Consider the following 14,730-nt stretch of genomic DNA (forward strand, 5'->3'; position numbering starts at 1 on the left):
TGCCTGCCTTCCCTGCTCCCCAAATTAAATCTTCATCTGCTGCCCTTTGGTTTCTGTTCCTTCAATTAAGGAGAATTGTGGGCATTCATTAGGGAAAGAAAATCACTGGGTGTCAAAGGGTAGGCGGAATCCTTCCGGAAACCTGGCCTTGTCTGGGAGGAGGAGGGCGTCTTTCTGCCCGCTCTGCCCTTCCCCACTCTGGAGCTGTGCCCCATGCCTTGTCCTCCTCCCCCGCCCCGCCCAGCCTTGCAGATATCTCCATGCCCGAGCAGCTGCGGAGCCAGCTGGGAAGACGTCCCCGTGGCCTCCTTCCCTGGAGGGGGAGAGGACGAAGCCCCGCCTGGGAAGCTGGAAAGGCCAGCCCAGCTCATCACTTGCTTCCCTGGCACTCCTGGGAGTGCTTGGCTCAGGCAGCATCTTTTCCCCGAGATGCCCACATGAAATCTCAACCAAGATCCCTCAGCCTCTGTGGCCAGAGGCTACCGCCCTGGGGTCAGAGACGCTGGCTGTGGCTGGCCCCCAGCCACCAAGTCCTGGCCACTACTGACCTCCAAGGAACAAAAAACAGTGCGCTTGCACCTGGGGCGGGGCGGAGGGGGAGCTGCTGTGGGAGGAAGTGACCAGACCGCCAGGGCAGCCTGGGAAGGAGGCGGCCTTGCCAGCTGGGGCTCAGACCTGGCTCTCCCCCAAGGCTGCCAGGCAGCAGGGAGGGGCCCCCATCCCCACCAGAGAGAGGAGGAGGCTGCTGGGAAGCAGGCCGGAAAGTGGGGCCAAGGCCATGCCGGATGAGGCCCCTCGCAGGGCTGGAAGCTGTAGCTGCAGACCAGGGCCACCTCCTCTGGCCTGGCCTGCTGGCCTCCCTTCTCCCAGCTCCAGCCAAACCAGGCATTTGCCAGTTTCCAGTTGTCCTCTCCCACCTCCATGTCTTTGCATAAGGCACATCCCCACCTGGGTAGTCCTCCTTCCAGGGGCACCCCCAGGCATCATGGACAGGGGATTGTATCTTGGCCCAGCCCCTCCCTCCAAGGGGGTCCAGGGTTGAGCCCTGAGCATCCTGGTGGGAGACATCAAGTTTGAACCCTGACTCTGAACCTGCTGGGCAAGTAGCCACCTTGCTCTGCCTCAGTCTCCTCACCTGTGAAACCAGAGCCACAATACTGGTGGTCCACAGAGGGGATAGCTGTGAGGCTTGATGGAGCTAAGGGTCTCCTTTTGCTCAGAGGCCATGGAGTCTCAGGCAGCCTCCTCTTACAAAGGGAAGGAACCTAGCCAAGGTCACCCAGAGAACAAGCATCTCTGGCAGGATTTGAACATGGGCCCTTTACCTGCAGCCCTAGGCTTCTGTCCATTGTACCCCACAGCTGGCAGCCATCGCCCCGCTCCCAGCCACCACCACTCCCTATTCCCATTCTCTCTCTGCCAGTCCGGGTCGCATCTGCTCTGTGACCGGCTTCTCTGGGCACAAGAATGGCTTAGAGGACAGTGCCTCCCAAAGGCTGGTCATGGGGATCACGGCTCTAGAACCAGCTGGGACCTCAGAGGTCATCTGGGGGAAACTGAGGCTTGTGACAGGGAAGAGACTCTCCCAAGGTCGCCAGGTCCTTGGTGGCAGCGAGTGAGTCTGTGTTCAATGATCTACATCCAGCAGGCAGTGACGGGGAAACCCCACGAGGAGGGGGAGCTGGGCAGACCTGCCTGGCCCTCCTGGGCACCCCCTGCCCCCGCCAGGACACTCTGCTTCTGTCTCTGAAAATCCCGCCACGCTCCGTCCTTAGAGGCCGAGGGCGCAGGCCCTCTCTCTGCATTAAAGCATCTCTCTCCACCTCTCTGTCTCTTACATAAACACACACGTACAGAGCAGAAGGACTAGTAATAAACACACAAAGCAGAGACAGACAGCTGACCCCCGCACCCCCCCCATGCCACCCCCACAGGAGGCCCAGGAAGCACAAAGCCAGACTGGGCTCCCTGCCAGGAGCCTTCCTCTTAGGCCCCCAGCTCCTGGGCAGCTGGAGCAGGGGAGGGCTCAGTGGGGAGCTGAGAATGTCCCTGGTGATCAGGAGAAACGGGCCCTGTGCCCCCTGCTCCCCCCACTCTGGCTGGATGACTGCATCACATCACCCCTCCAGGCCTCAGCCTTCTCGCTTAGGAGAGAAGAGGGTCAGACCAGAGGATGGTACCCAAGGCCCAGGAAAGTCGAGCCCTCCTCTCTGACTGCCCCCAGCTGTCCTCCTATCCTATCCTATGAGGCAGGGTCTGTGCCTCATACACCCGAGCCCTCCCCACCCAGCCAAGCAGGAGGCTCAATAAACCCTGGGTGGGGGGTAGGGGGGGTCACTGGTGACAGCTGAGATTCCGACCCACACGCCCTGCTTGCCTCGGCATCGGGGGGAATCCCAGTATGAGACCTGCGGTGGGTGGGGGCTGGGCTGGAAATCCAATCCCACCCCAGACACCTCCTGGCTGTGTGGCCACGGGCAGGTCTCTCTAAGTGTCTCTAACCTGTGCCCTGACTCTGCAGGCCCCGCAGGCTTGCTGATGTGGTGATATTTGCTGAGGCCTCAGCAGCCTTGACACCCTGGCAGTGTGTCACCATTAATGGGAGTGTGGCAGAGAGGTCTTGGAGTCAGGCTGAGCCCACTGCTCCTGAGGGGGTACTTGGGCAGATGAGGGATTGAGGGGGCCTCACACTTACGGGGGGAGGCAGGCTTTCCAAGGCCTCCACCTGGGGGCCACATTTGGCATTCCCAAAGAGGCGGCCAGGGGAGGCAGCCTGCGGGACCCAGGCCAGGAGGCCCCACCATGGGGGGCAGAAGCCCCACTGCCTTGTTTCCCAAGCTCTGGCCCTGGAGTGGAAAGAGGCAGAGGCCGGGAAGGAGGGTGAGGGTGAGGGAGAGAGAAATAGGGAGTCCTGAGGACAAAGCCGAGTGCCCTGGGGATTCTGCCCAGCCCCAGTATGCAGGAAAAGGGTCAATCTTCAGACCCTTGACCTCAGCCAGGCACTAACCAAGAGGCATTTTGCCTTAGGGAGTCTTTAAAGGTGCAGAGCTGGTGATTAGCCACCAAGTAGGAGGGAGGCTCATGCTGCCCACCCAGGGAGTGGGAGAGAAGAGGAGGGGGCTCAATGAGAGGGAGGGTTGGGGGGGCTCAGGGGGCTTAGAGAGAGGGGGGCTCAGGGAGGTGGCTCAGAGAGAGGGAGGGTTGGGGGGCTCAGAGAGGGGGGCTCAGGTAAGGAGGCAGCTCAGGGGGTGCTCAGGGGGGGCACAGGTAAAGAGGCAGCTCAGAGAGGGGGGCTCACGGGGGGCTCAGAGAGAGGGGGCTCAGGGAGGGGGGCTCACAGGAGAGGCTCAGAGTGGGGGGCTCAGGGAGGGTGCTAAGGAAGAGGGAGCCATGAAGGCATGCAGGCCTGCCAGCCTCTGAGTGGCCCCAGCCTGTATTCTTCCTCCAGATCATCCAGCATCCTGCTCCTCACACTCACATCTATCTGCCTAAAGCACAGCTTTTATCATGTTCCTCCCTGCTCAGAAGTTTTCTGTCTCCTCAGGACCAAACTCATCAGATGCCTTTCAAGCCTCCACAATGGAGCCTGATCCCCTCTGCTCCAGCTGGGTCTCTGACCCCTCTCACCCCAAGGCTTCCTCAGCTGCTGAGAGAGGGAGAGAGAGAGAAAAGAGGAGAGGACAGAAGGAGGGAGGAGAGAGAAGAAGAGAGAGAGGAGGGGGAAGAGACAGAGGGGGAAGAGACGGAGGGGGGAGAGACAGAGGAGGGATGGAGAGAGAAGAGAGAGATAGGAGAGAGAGAAAAAAGAGAGGCAGAGAAAGAGGGGAGAGAAGGAGACAGAGAAAGAAAGATAAAGACAGAGACAGAGAGAAGAGAGAGAGAAAAGAGAGAGGGAGAGGGAGAGAGAGGGAAGAGACAGAGGAGAGATGGAGAGAGAAGAGAGAGATAGGAGACAGAGAAAAAAGAGGGAGAGAAAGAGAGGAGAAGAGAGGAGACAGAGACAGAGAAAGAAGGGTAAAGACAGAGACAGAGAGAAGAGAGAGACTGCCACGCACTCTGGGTCCCCTCTTCTTTCTTCTCTGCGGGTCTTTTCTCCACAGCCGAGGTCATCGGTCTCTGTCAGTCACGGTAGCCCCGGGGACTCACAAGGCAAGTTTGCCCCTGGGCTTGGGCTGACCCTCACTCTGCCTCCAGGCCCCTCCAGCCTGCTGGGACCAGCCAGGACTTTTACCCCTGCAGCCTTTGAGAGCCAGAGGCCTCTGCATTGGAAAAAGGTAGAGAGGTGAGCACCAGAGGCTTCTGGCGCATGGCCTGACCTTTGGGAAGCAGCTGCGATGCCCCACTTCTCTTATCCTCTGGGGTTTTCAAGCTTTTTCAGTTTTGCTTCTATTTCTTTTGCAATTAAAAACCAAGCTTACATGTACAAACCCCAAGGCCATTTTCTCCGTGTCTTCTGAGCATTCACGTCCTGTGCTCAAATTTCTCCCCAATGCACAGACTTTATTTTGCAATTTTTCATCAAGTTTTGTCAGCTAGTCAGCAAGCATCATTAAGAGCTTACTGTGCATCCACATTCTGGCACATTCTTTTTAGTAAAAACCCTTTTTAAATGGCATTGATAAATTACCCACTCCCCTTTCCACGAGCCTCTTTCTCACACCAGTCTCATTCAATCCAATATGCGTTTATTTGGCACCTGTTGCATGCCAAGCATTTTGCTGGGTGCTGGAGCTCGCCAACACACACAGATCAGGAAAGGCAAAGTTATCATTCTGGGATATAGGGGAGGTGGGGTGAATTGGAACCAGTTCAGATATTCGAAAAAAGTCCTAAATACAAGTAGTTCCTGGGAGGGGAAGGAGGCAGCAGCGGCTGAGGCCCAGAAGCCACCTCTCCCCAGCCCCTTGTCATCTCCCTGATGGCCCCTCTTAGGCTCCATCAGTGGGGGGGGCCAAAGGGGCCGGGGGCTGCCTTATTCCCATCTGCCCCCTCAGGAGATCCTTGGGATGTGCAGCCTACCTTTCTTGGAGTTCTTCAGGTTCTCCTGGATGAACTCTATGGCCCTGGACACCTCAGCACATTTGCAGACATCTATCTGGATGCTTTTCATTCAGCTATGATTCATAGCATCCAGCTCTTCAGCCCCTGCATCTCGCTTATCCTAGGCACACACACCAGAAGCCCTGTGTTAGATATTTGAAAACCTGGCTAAAAACCTGGCCAGCAAAAACCTGGCTGAAAAGCACAGTGGACAGGAATTCCCAGAAGCATCCTGGGGTTCAAAAGGGGAAGGCTTCCCTGAGGACAATTCCCCAGTTTCAGTCAGGTCCTCACCACACTTGGGAGCTGGCAGAGAGCTCAGGGACCGCTGGAATTTCCACCACAATGCCCCAGCCTCTTTCAGGATGCCTCCCCCCCCCGGGAGGGGGACACTAAAGACTGGTTCCCAAGAATGCCTCAGTTTCTTTATTTGTAAAATAGGCCCCTTCCAGCTCCAAAGGGTGATGGTGAGACAACAAAACCCTCAACTCTTCTTTGGTTCTGTGTTCCCTTCCAAGAAAAATCTGCCCTGGAAAGGACAGGCCAACATGGCTTAGCCTGAGTGTAAACCCAGTCAATGTTAGGAGATGGTGAGTCAGTCTCGGGCCACCAGGCTGGCTGTCCCTCTCCTGCAGGATTCAGAGAAGAGGGGCCTTCCAACCCAAAGACCTAGAGAAGCCAGGAGGCTCCAGGGACTTGGAGGAGGGCCAAGGTTGTACTGATTTCTTTAAAAAGAGGAGAGGGTCCAAAGCACCGACATGTGCCCTTGACCAATGCCCAGAAGAATTCTTGAAAACGTCATGACAGGGTTGGTTTGTGACCCCTCAGTGATCCCAAGAGCCAGCCAGGCTCCTCAAGAAGTCAGGTCAGGGGGCAGCTAGGTGGTGCAGTGGATAAAGCACCGGCCCTGAAGTCAGGAGGACCTGAGTTCAAATCCAGCCTCAGACCAAACACTTGACACTTACTAGCTGTGTGACCCTGGGCAAATCACTTAACCCCAATCGCCTAAAAAAAAAAAAAGTCAGGTCAGACTCACTTGAGATGGGAGAAAAGAAAGATGGTCCTCAGAGATCAGCAAAGCATCTTTCAAAGTCTCCCCTCCCGTGACGCGGAAAACACGGAGAGATGTGGGCGAAATAGTGCAGTCATCATGAGTGTATCTGGTACGTTGGGGGAGAGGTCTCCAAGGCAGGGCCCCAGAGCTCTGCGCTTGGCCCCATTCTGTGTAAGGTTGATCAAGGGCAGCGCTGGTGTGCTTGGCAGATTTCCAGACAACGTGGAGCTGGGAGGGCAAACACACCAGGGACGGGACCCGGAAAGACCTTGAGCAGCTGGCACATGAGCATTATGGGGAAGTCAATTACTTTGGTAGCTTTAAAGGCAGTTGTTCTGACTCTGTCCAGAGAGTAGGGGAAGCAGCCGCTGGTCCCAGGGCCCACGTGGCAGATGAAGAGGAGAGGTGTGAGGAAAGAGACCTTCTGGAGAGCCTGGACCATCTCCTGGGCTCAGAGAACAGGCAGGGTGCACAAGAGGCGGGCAGACAAGCAGCTATGGATAACGTGGATGGGTGGGGAGCGGAGCCCCTCACCGGCCCCTCTGCGTTTGGCATCCTGTGGCTCCCCGGGGAACATTCAGGCAAAGGGCCCAGGCTTCAGGGATCGGGGACCACCAAGAACCCAGGGACTTCAGGGTGTGGGACCAGGAGTAGCGTTCCTGTCCCAGAGCCCCCCAGAGCTAGCAGGGGCAGGGTAGGAAAGGGCCAGGAGAAGGCGAGAAGATGAGAGAAGACCTCCTTCCAGGGGATGGACTCTGACCGGGGCACTCCCTGCCCGGGACCTCAGCCACGGCAGCCAGAGCAGAGACCCCAAAGGAGAATGAGGAGGGGTCAAAGGGGAGACACAGAACCCCAGCAGAGGCTTGGGCCCACACGCATGGGGCCGCAGTCAATCAGCTTCAGGCTGAGTCTCCCGGCACCGATGGGAGTGGTCCTTCCCTTCAAATAGCCTGGTTCACAAGCTCCCAGCTCCTCTAGTGAAATCCACTGGTGCCCCAGACCCCTGCTAGGGGGTGTACATGTGTAATGGGGGAGGGCATGCGTCTGTGGAAGCCTGGGGCTATGAGAATGTGGGCTTCCGTGTATTTGCAAATGTCTGTGGGAAGACCATGGGATTTGGAGTCACAGAACCCAAGTTTGATTACTGGCTGCAGGCTAGGACTTTTCCTCAGTTTCCTCATTGGTAAAATAGGGGATTTGGCCCCCTGAGGGCCCTTCCAGCTCAGAGGATCCCAGGACCACAATGGCGGACCAAGGTGGGGCCACGATAGCAGAGACTCAGAGTGAGCGCTTGTGTGCCCAGGGCAGGCTTTGCCAGCAGCATCAAAGAAGCCTGGATATCGGAGGCCCTCTAGCTCCCCTTCCTGACCGCTTGGCTGGCAGCCCACCCAGCCTGGGAGAGCCTGGCAACATGGAGCCGAGATGGGGAGGGGCCAGGAAAGGTGGGGAGTGCACACCCCACAGGACCTGTCAGGTGGCCCTTCCCTACCTTGAGAAAGCAGCCGGCAAATACCTGGAAGCCGTGGGAGTGCAGCTGTTTGGCAATGGAGAGGCCAAAGCCCGAGTCACAGCCAGTGACTAACACAGCCTTACTGCTGAGCTGTGAGGGAGGATTAAGCACATAACTCAGGGGAGGCCTGTTAATGAACCTGCTCTGGAACCCTGGCATCCCAAAGGGCAGAGAGGGCTAGGGAAAGGAACTCCAGGGACACGGCCAACTCTGCAGGAAACTAAGAGCAACCAGCACCGATGGGGGCTCAGATCTCCAAGAGAAAAGAGAGTGAGCCTGGGCCTGCAGAGGCTGGGAGGGCTGAACATCATCCCCGGGGCACTGACTCCAGCACTGGCCAGCTTCGCAGCCAGTGTACACAGTAGCTACTTAATAAATGCTTATCGGGCCTGAGAGGAGCCCGTGACAAGATGGCAGCTTATACGTATGGGGTTCTCTTGCTAGCCATGCTCCCTCCTCAGCCCCTGGTTTCAGCAGGAAGTCACAGGCTCTTCATTAGTGTTTAGGAAGTGGTTCCACCTCCTCAACAGCCCCCTCCCCAAGGAACCTTGGGACATCACCACCTAAACCGAGGCCCTGACACCAGTCTCATCACCAAGGCTGAGAATCCCCCTGCCTGACTGAAGGCCTGGCATTGGTGGGCCCCATCTTCTCAGAAACAGCGTGGCTGGGGGCTCTGCTCACTTCTTGTTTTGGGGTCCCATAGGCCTTTGGGCCAGCCAGGATGGAGTGTGGACTGGAGAGCTTTTGGCTAGGCCTGCAAGGAAAGATGTAGCAGTGAAGGGGGAGAGGGCAGGGACACTTAGGATATTGGACAGCTCAGTGGGAAGCTGGCTCGGGCCTCTCCCTTAGCCCCACGTGACCTGCCCGTGGCCTGAGGCTGTGGAAGCCAGAGCCAAGAGGGCAGGCAGACGGTTACAGACAGCAGACCCAAAGCCGAGGGCCCAGGGCAGGCTGTCCTGGAGGGCACTCCAGGCAGGTCTTGCTGACGAAGCCCGCCCTGGCCGATGACCCTGCAGGTCCTGGAGCTGACCTTGAGCTGCATCAGATGTGACGACCCCAAAAGCTGGAGTCTTCTCTCCTCTGACCTAATTATCTCCAGGCCCCCCAGCCAGCCCCAGGAGGACCCAAGGTGCTCCCCTACCTCCTCTGGGCTCTCTCCAACTCGTCCTTCCCTGGACTGAGCACAACGCTCCACGCGGGTTCTGCCCAGGGCAGAGGACGGAGAATAGTCACCTTCCTCATCCTGGGATTCTCTTAATGCAGCCTCAGCTGACGTGGCTAACTCTTGCCAAGCTCAGAGTCCACACCAGGGCCCAGATTTTTGTCACATTGGCTGCTGTCTGGCCATTCTGCACACCCCCGATTGTACATACAGGACCCCTTTTAAGAGGCAGCTGATTGGGGTTAGAGGCTGGGGACCTGGCTTCTAATCCTACCTCTGCATTTAAGAGCGCTGACATTAGAAAGACCTGAATTCAAATCCAGCCTCAGACAGCCCTTTACTGTCTTTGTGACCTTAGCTTATTAGCTGTTTGACCTTAGGCAAGACTCTTAACCTCTGCCTGCCTCAGTTCCATCAACTGTTAAATGGGGATAATAATAGCCTCTCCCTCGAAGGGTTGGTACGCTATATAAATTATAAGGGGAAACTGAGGTTCAGAGAAGGGAAGGGTGGAGATGGGCCACACAGTGTCCCTGGCTCCTCTACCTTCATGTCTTGATATCTGAGGTTCCAGAAATCTCTATGCCTCCATATTGCTGCGTACTTGGATGGAACAGCCCCAGGATATTGCCATACCTCCAGCATGCCCCTGGATGGGGGCCAAGTCAGGCCATTCCCCAGTGACCCTTGGGCCTAGCCAGGCACTGGAGGGGCCTCTGTGCCAGAGGCATAAACAACAACTAAACTGCGCGGTCCTGGGGCAAAGCCCTGCTCACCCACCCCAGTTACCTTTCTGGTAAAACTTCAACAAACTTGTCCTCCTCCCCACTTTCTTACCTTTTGATGTTCTGAATGTTTTGGAAACCAAAGGGACTCTTGGCAAGCCTTACCAGAGAGCTGGAGAATTGGGCAGCCAGCATTGCTCCAAGAAGTTCACGGGAAGCTAAACCTTAAGCTTCTTCTATCAGACCTGGAACAGAGAATGGAGGGCATTGGCACCAGCTGTGGGATCCCACAAGCCCTCGGGGCATTAGGCTGGGCCATCAAAATCATTTCCCAACAGGCCTGGAAACAAAGAATGATGAGCAGGCAAAATCAGTCAGTCAGTCAACAAATCAACATTTATGAAGCACTTACTGTGTGCCAGGCACAGTACCAAGCACTGTGGATGCGAAGAAGAGCAAACCCAGCCCCTGGCTTCAGGGAGCTCCCATTCTAACGGGGGAGACAACATGCAAACAATTGTGTCCACACAAGATGTATACAGGGTTAGATGGGAGGGAAGAAGGCTCCCCCAGCCGTGGGGGGAGGTGGTGGGGGAGGACAAGCAGGAAAGGCTTCCTGCAGAACCTTGAAGCCCATGACCCACAAAGCCAGCTCAGCTGCTTGGTCGCCGTCCCACCCCAGAGGTCCCCACCTCTACGGGGCCTGGGGGCTCCTTTCCGGAGATCTTCTCCTGCTTTGACCTCCCTGATGCAGCAGCACCTCAGAAGAGGTGGAGCCACCCCACCTTCCTCCAGCTTCCTCAGACTTTGTGTCTCTCCCTTGGGCCACCTGGATCTCATCACTGGTCATCTTCTTCTGACTCATTGGTACTGATGCCTTGGTTTTTCCGTCACCCTCACTTCCGAAGCTCCCTCCCCCTTTCCCTCACCCAATGAGCCTTCTTGGAGCAAGAATCCAAAAGACAGGAGCCAAGCCATCTGCCACGTCTAACAGTACAGGTAGCGCTCCACGCCCACAGGCCCCTGCCTCTGTGGGGAGGGGATGGGGAAGTATTTTCTGGACTCTCCTTTGGGACCGTTTTGGTCAGTGTCGTGGTGGTGCTTTTAACTGTTGAAGAGTTTTCCTTTGGTTTGCCTTTCTCTATATCCCCAGCACTTAGCACAGAGCCTGGTATATAGTAGGTGCTTAATAAATGCCCCTTGACTTGGCTTGTGCTCATGTTGCAGATTCTGTTTTCTAGGTCATCCTTACTCCACTCTGCATCAGTTCATGTAGATCTTCCCAGGTTTCTCTGTATTTCCCATATTTGTCATTTCTTAGGGCACAGTAAATATTCCATCACATTCCCATGCTGCAACTTGGTTAGCCATCCCCCCATTAGTGGGCAGCTCTTTTCTTCCCAATTCTAAGTCACTACCAAAAGGTAGTGCAGCCATAAGTATTTGGGGGCCTATAGGGCTCTCTTTTTATCACTGATTTCCTTGGCATACGCATGCCTCACTGTGGAATCTTTGGATCAAAAAGGGTATAGATGTTTTCATCAGGAATAATTGCCTGTTGCTTTCCAAAATGGTTGGGCCACTCTCACAGTGTTTTGTAGAAGGACAATGTGTGCTCAGGATCTTTCACTTTCTTTCTTTCTTTCTTTCTTTCTTTCCTTCCTTCCTTCCTTCCTTCCTTCCTTCCTTCCTTCCTTCCTTCCTTCCTTCCTTCCTTCCTTCCTTCCTTTCCTTCCTCTCTCTCTCTCTCTCTCTCTCTCTCTCTCTCTCTCTCTCTCTCTCTCTCTCTCTCTCTCTCTCTCTTTCTTTCTTTCTTGGCAGTGGGGTTAAGTGACTTGCCCAGGGTCACACAGCTAGTAAGTATCGTGTGTCTGAGGCCGGATCTGAACTCAGGTCCTCTCCAGGTCTGGCACTCTATCGCTGCCTAGCTGCCCCCAAGATCTTTCACTTTCATAAATTACCAGGGTCACCTCCTGAGCCCAGAACTTGGTAGGCAAGGAGAGCTGTGGTTCAGGGAAATCTGGTGGCTTCCTTTCATACCCTCACTCTGGTCTTGGAACTCTCCCTATTGTTCTTGGGTATCCCAGGCACTTGGGGAGAACATGGGAGCCCTGAAAGCAAGGGCAGAGAAGGTCCTAGTCAGGACCCTGAAGGGTCTGGGAGTCTTAGTGCTATCACCGTGGACAGAAAGCTCCACCTAGTCCTGTCCTTTTCTCCTCTAGTTCTGGCAGGGAGCGAGGCTCCTGGCATGCTGGGTGCCCATCTGTTTCAGGCTTAGCCTCTGGGTACCAAGTAGTCAAATAACTGAGGTAAGACCACTTGGAATAACCACAGAGACAGCCCCACCCTCCAAAGGGGGTTTGTTCCCATTAAATAATTGGAATCCCGGCTTCATTTCTGCCAGAGAGGGCGTCCAGGTTCCCACTAGAAAGAGGCTGCTGATGCCCATTCCTTTCCTTTGCCCTTAAGGGAAAAAAAAAAAAGCCACATGGCCCTGAGATCTCCTCGTGTCCTAGAGGAGGCCAGATAAGCCAGCCTCCATCCAAAGGTGTGCACAGAACCGACAGCTGTCCTTGCTCTGGGCTCTCCAAGGTCCTGCCTGGGGTCAGACACTCAGGGCAGGAAGGAACCTGAGATATCATTGTGCACAGCCTGCTCCTTAAAATAAAAATAAAATAATAATAGCATTCATGCAGTGCTTTGAGGCTTGCAAAGCACTTTATAAAAATCTCATTTTATCCTCATAACCACCTTGGGAAGTAGGTGCTATTATTGGCCTCACTATACAGATGAGGAAACTGAGGCAGAGAGATATTTAAGTGACATGCCCCAGATCACACAGCTAGTAAGTGTATGAAGATAGATTTGAACTCAGGTCTTCCCAATTCCAGGCTGCTCAGTGTGTCCACTGCACTATCCACTATATGCCAGCAGTGTGCTAAGCACTTACCCAGATGGGTGGGGTGGGGTGTGGAGATTAAAAACAAAAAAAAACAAAACCAGTCCCTGACCTTGAGGAGCCGAAAGCCTAATGAAGCAGACCACAGGTAAACAGCTATGTACAGACACGATGTATACAGGATAAACTGGAGATGAACCCCAAGACAAAGCATGAGAGAAGGCCCTGGCGTTGATGGGGACCAGGCCAGGCTTCTTGTAGAAGGTAGGGTTTTAGATGGGACCTAAATGAAGCCAGGAAAACTAGGAGGGACAGCATTCCAGGCACGGGGGATGGCCAGTGCAAATGCCTAGCGTAGGGAAATGGGAGTGGCCCGTGCAAGGAACAGGCAGGAGTCCAGCAGCCCTGGCTCATAGAATATTGGGGGGGGGGTACGGGTAGTAGGGAGGCTGGAAAAGCAGGAAGGGGTCAGGTTAGGGAGGGCTTTGAAAGCCACAGAGGATGTTATATTTCATACTGGAGGAAACAGGACGCCAGTGAAGTGTACCGAGCAGTGTGGAGGTTACATGGTCGGACTGTGCCATCAGAAGGCTAGCCCCCAGGGGGAGGCGCCCCCTGGCCACAGAGGGACAGGAAACAGCTTCGAATCAGCAACAGCCAAACAAGATGAGAAAGAAAGCACAGCCTAGTTCAAGAAGGAGACGCTGAGTTCGAGTCCTCCCCTGCGGCCCCTCTGGCCTTCCTCTTACTTCTTCCCTCTGAGGTGGGCGGACCAGATGAGCAGGTCCTTTCCTGCCCTGACTCAGAAGCCCAGTCTCAAGGCCGGGCCGTTAAAGGCAGGATGCCCCTAGGTGCCGCAGGCCTCATTTTTGTTTAAAGCAGACAAGACATTTTCTGAAGGCTGGCCGCCGCTTCCCCCCACAGTCCCCCAGCAGAGAAAGCACGGCGCGCACCTGGGGTGGGAGGTTGAGGTTGGGCCGGAGGCCGCAGTGCGCCTGGAATGCGGACGGGGATTGTTGGGCCTTGCTTTTTCCGAAGATCCCCCGTTTGGCTGCGGGAGGAGATGGCTCAGTCTCAGCGGACTCCGCAGACCTCTGACGACGGGTTGGCAAAAAGAAGCCCCATGACCAGCTCTGCGATGCTCACCATTCTCCCAGCCCTTCAGGAGAAAGTGACGCGGCGGTGGCAGCGCTGGGCAGTCACAAGGCAGCCGAGGAGCCCCTTGAGAGCCACGACTCCTGTGCTTGCACTCCTCCGCCAGGCTGCCAGAGCCTGCCTCTACCCCAAGGGAGCGTTGGGGGGCTGGGTGGCCAGCCCGCAGGCCATTGGTGGAGTCCCGGTCCACGCCCGCAACTCTTGAGAGGCGAGCCTAGCAGCCGCTCCCAGGGGCTTGGCTCAACGCTGATCTCGGGTTGGCCGACCGGCCAGAGGCTCAACCCACCCCACCCAGACACCGGGTGAGTATTGTGGTCCTGTCTGAGCGCCTCCTGACCCTCTGCCCGGTCAGCTGGGGAGGGGCTTTGGACAAGGTCCACGCCAGCGACTCCTGCCTCCTCCCTTCCCTCCCCCGGCCACCCGTGACTCCCGCCCCTCCGGGAAGCCCTCCCTCACGAGTCCCCAGATGCCTGAAGGCAGCGGCCGGACGGGGTGAGGAGCTCCCTTGAGGGTCTTTCCTGGGCCTCGCAATGAATCCCCCCTCCCGCCCCCGCATCCAAGGACCGTCGTCTCGGTGTCCGCGCCCCAGAGGCCTGGGCCACAGAGAGGGGCAGCGCACGGGCTGAGCGCCAGACTCCCCTTCCCGGGCACAGGAGAGGGGAGGGGATGGAGGGGATGGTAGGCTCTCCACAGCATACTCGGGCGGAGCAGAGAGCCTGACGCAGGCGGAGGAAGGCCATTGCGTAGGACGAGAGCTCCTCCCTCCTTAACCTCCTCTCAGAGCGAAGCAGCGACACCCTCTTTGCAGGGTAGGGAGGGCGGCCGAGGCGGCCGAGGACGCCCTCCCGCTCTGCAGCATCCCTAGCAGATACCAAAGAGGCCTGGTCCCCCACGCCGGCTGCGGGCCTTAACCATCTCGGAGTACCCGGCGGCTCAGGGGGCCAAGGCGGGGGCGACAGACCCGGCCGGAAGGACGGGGAGACTGGCTGCCGCTTCCTCCGGCGGCCAGCTCGCCTGCCCACGCGCCTCCCTCTCTTCCCCTACCTTCTCCCCTCCAGGCTCCCCGAGGGCTTTACCTGTGGGATGCATGCTGAGCCCCGGGCTCAGCGCAGCCTTGGCTCCAAGGAGCGCTTAGAGATCTGCGTTCCGTAAAAGGATGAATGAGGGGGGCGGGACGATTCA

At 56.5% G+C, this 14,730-nt stretch overlaps 1 long non-coding RNA gene across 7 annotated transcripts in view; it reads right to left on the minus strand.

Moving 5' to 3' along the window:
* LOC110193169 (uncharacterized) overlaps nucleotides 1-14,727 on the minus strand; it is an 18,872-nt gene extending 4,145 nt beyond the window's left edge. Inside the window, exons 1-5 of one of the 7 annotated variants that reach the window (XR_013483258.1) lie at nucleotides 13,347-13,911; nucleotides 9,660-9,739; nucleotides 8,289-8,361; nucleotides 6,077-7,694; nucleotides 5,020-5,161 (exon numbers count right to left, since the gene is read on the minus strand). This is a non-coding gene — a long non-coding RNA (uncharacterized LOC110193169). Of the gene's footprint in view, nucleotides 1-5,019; nucleotides 5,162-6,076; nucleotides 9,740-13,346; nucleotides 13,926-14,624 lie in introns of those variants that run through there. The other 6 variants (XR_013483253.1, XR_013483255.1, XR_013483256.1 and 3 more) reach the window with 6 other exon arrangements.
* Between the last annotated feature and the right edge of the window lie 3 nt (nucleotides 14,728-14,730).

The sequence above is a fragment of the Phascolarctos cinereus genome, unplaced genomic scaffold (genome assembly GCF_003287225.1).
Source record: "Phascolarctos cinereus isolate Bilbo 61053 unplaced genomic scaffold, phaCin_HiC Scaffold_7;HRSCAF=346, whole genome shotgun sequence".
Classification (NCBI taxonomy): Eukaryota; Metazoa; Chordata; class Mammalia; order Diprotodontia; family Phascolarctidae; genus Phascolarctos; species Phascolarctos cinereus.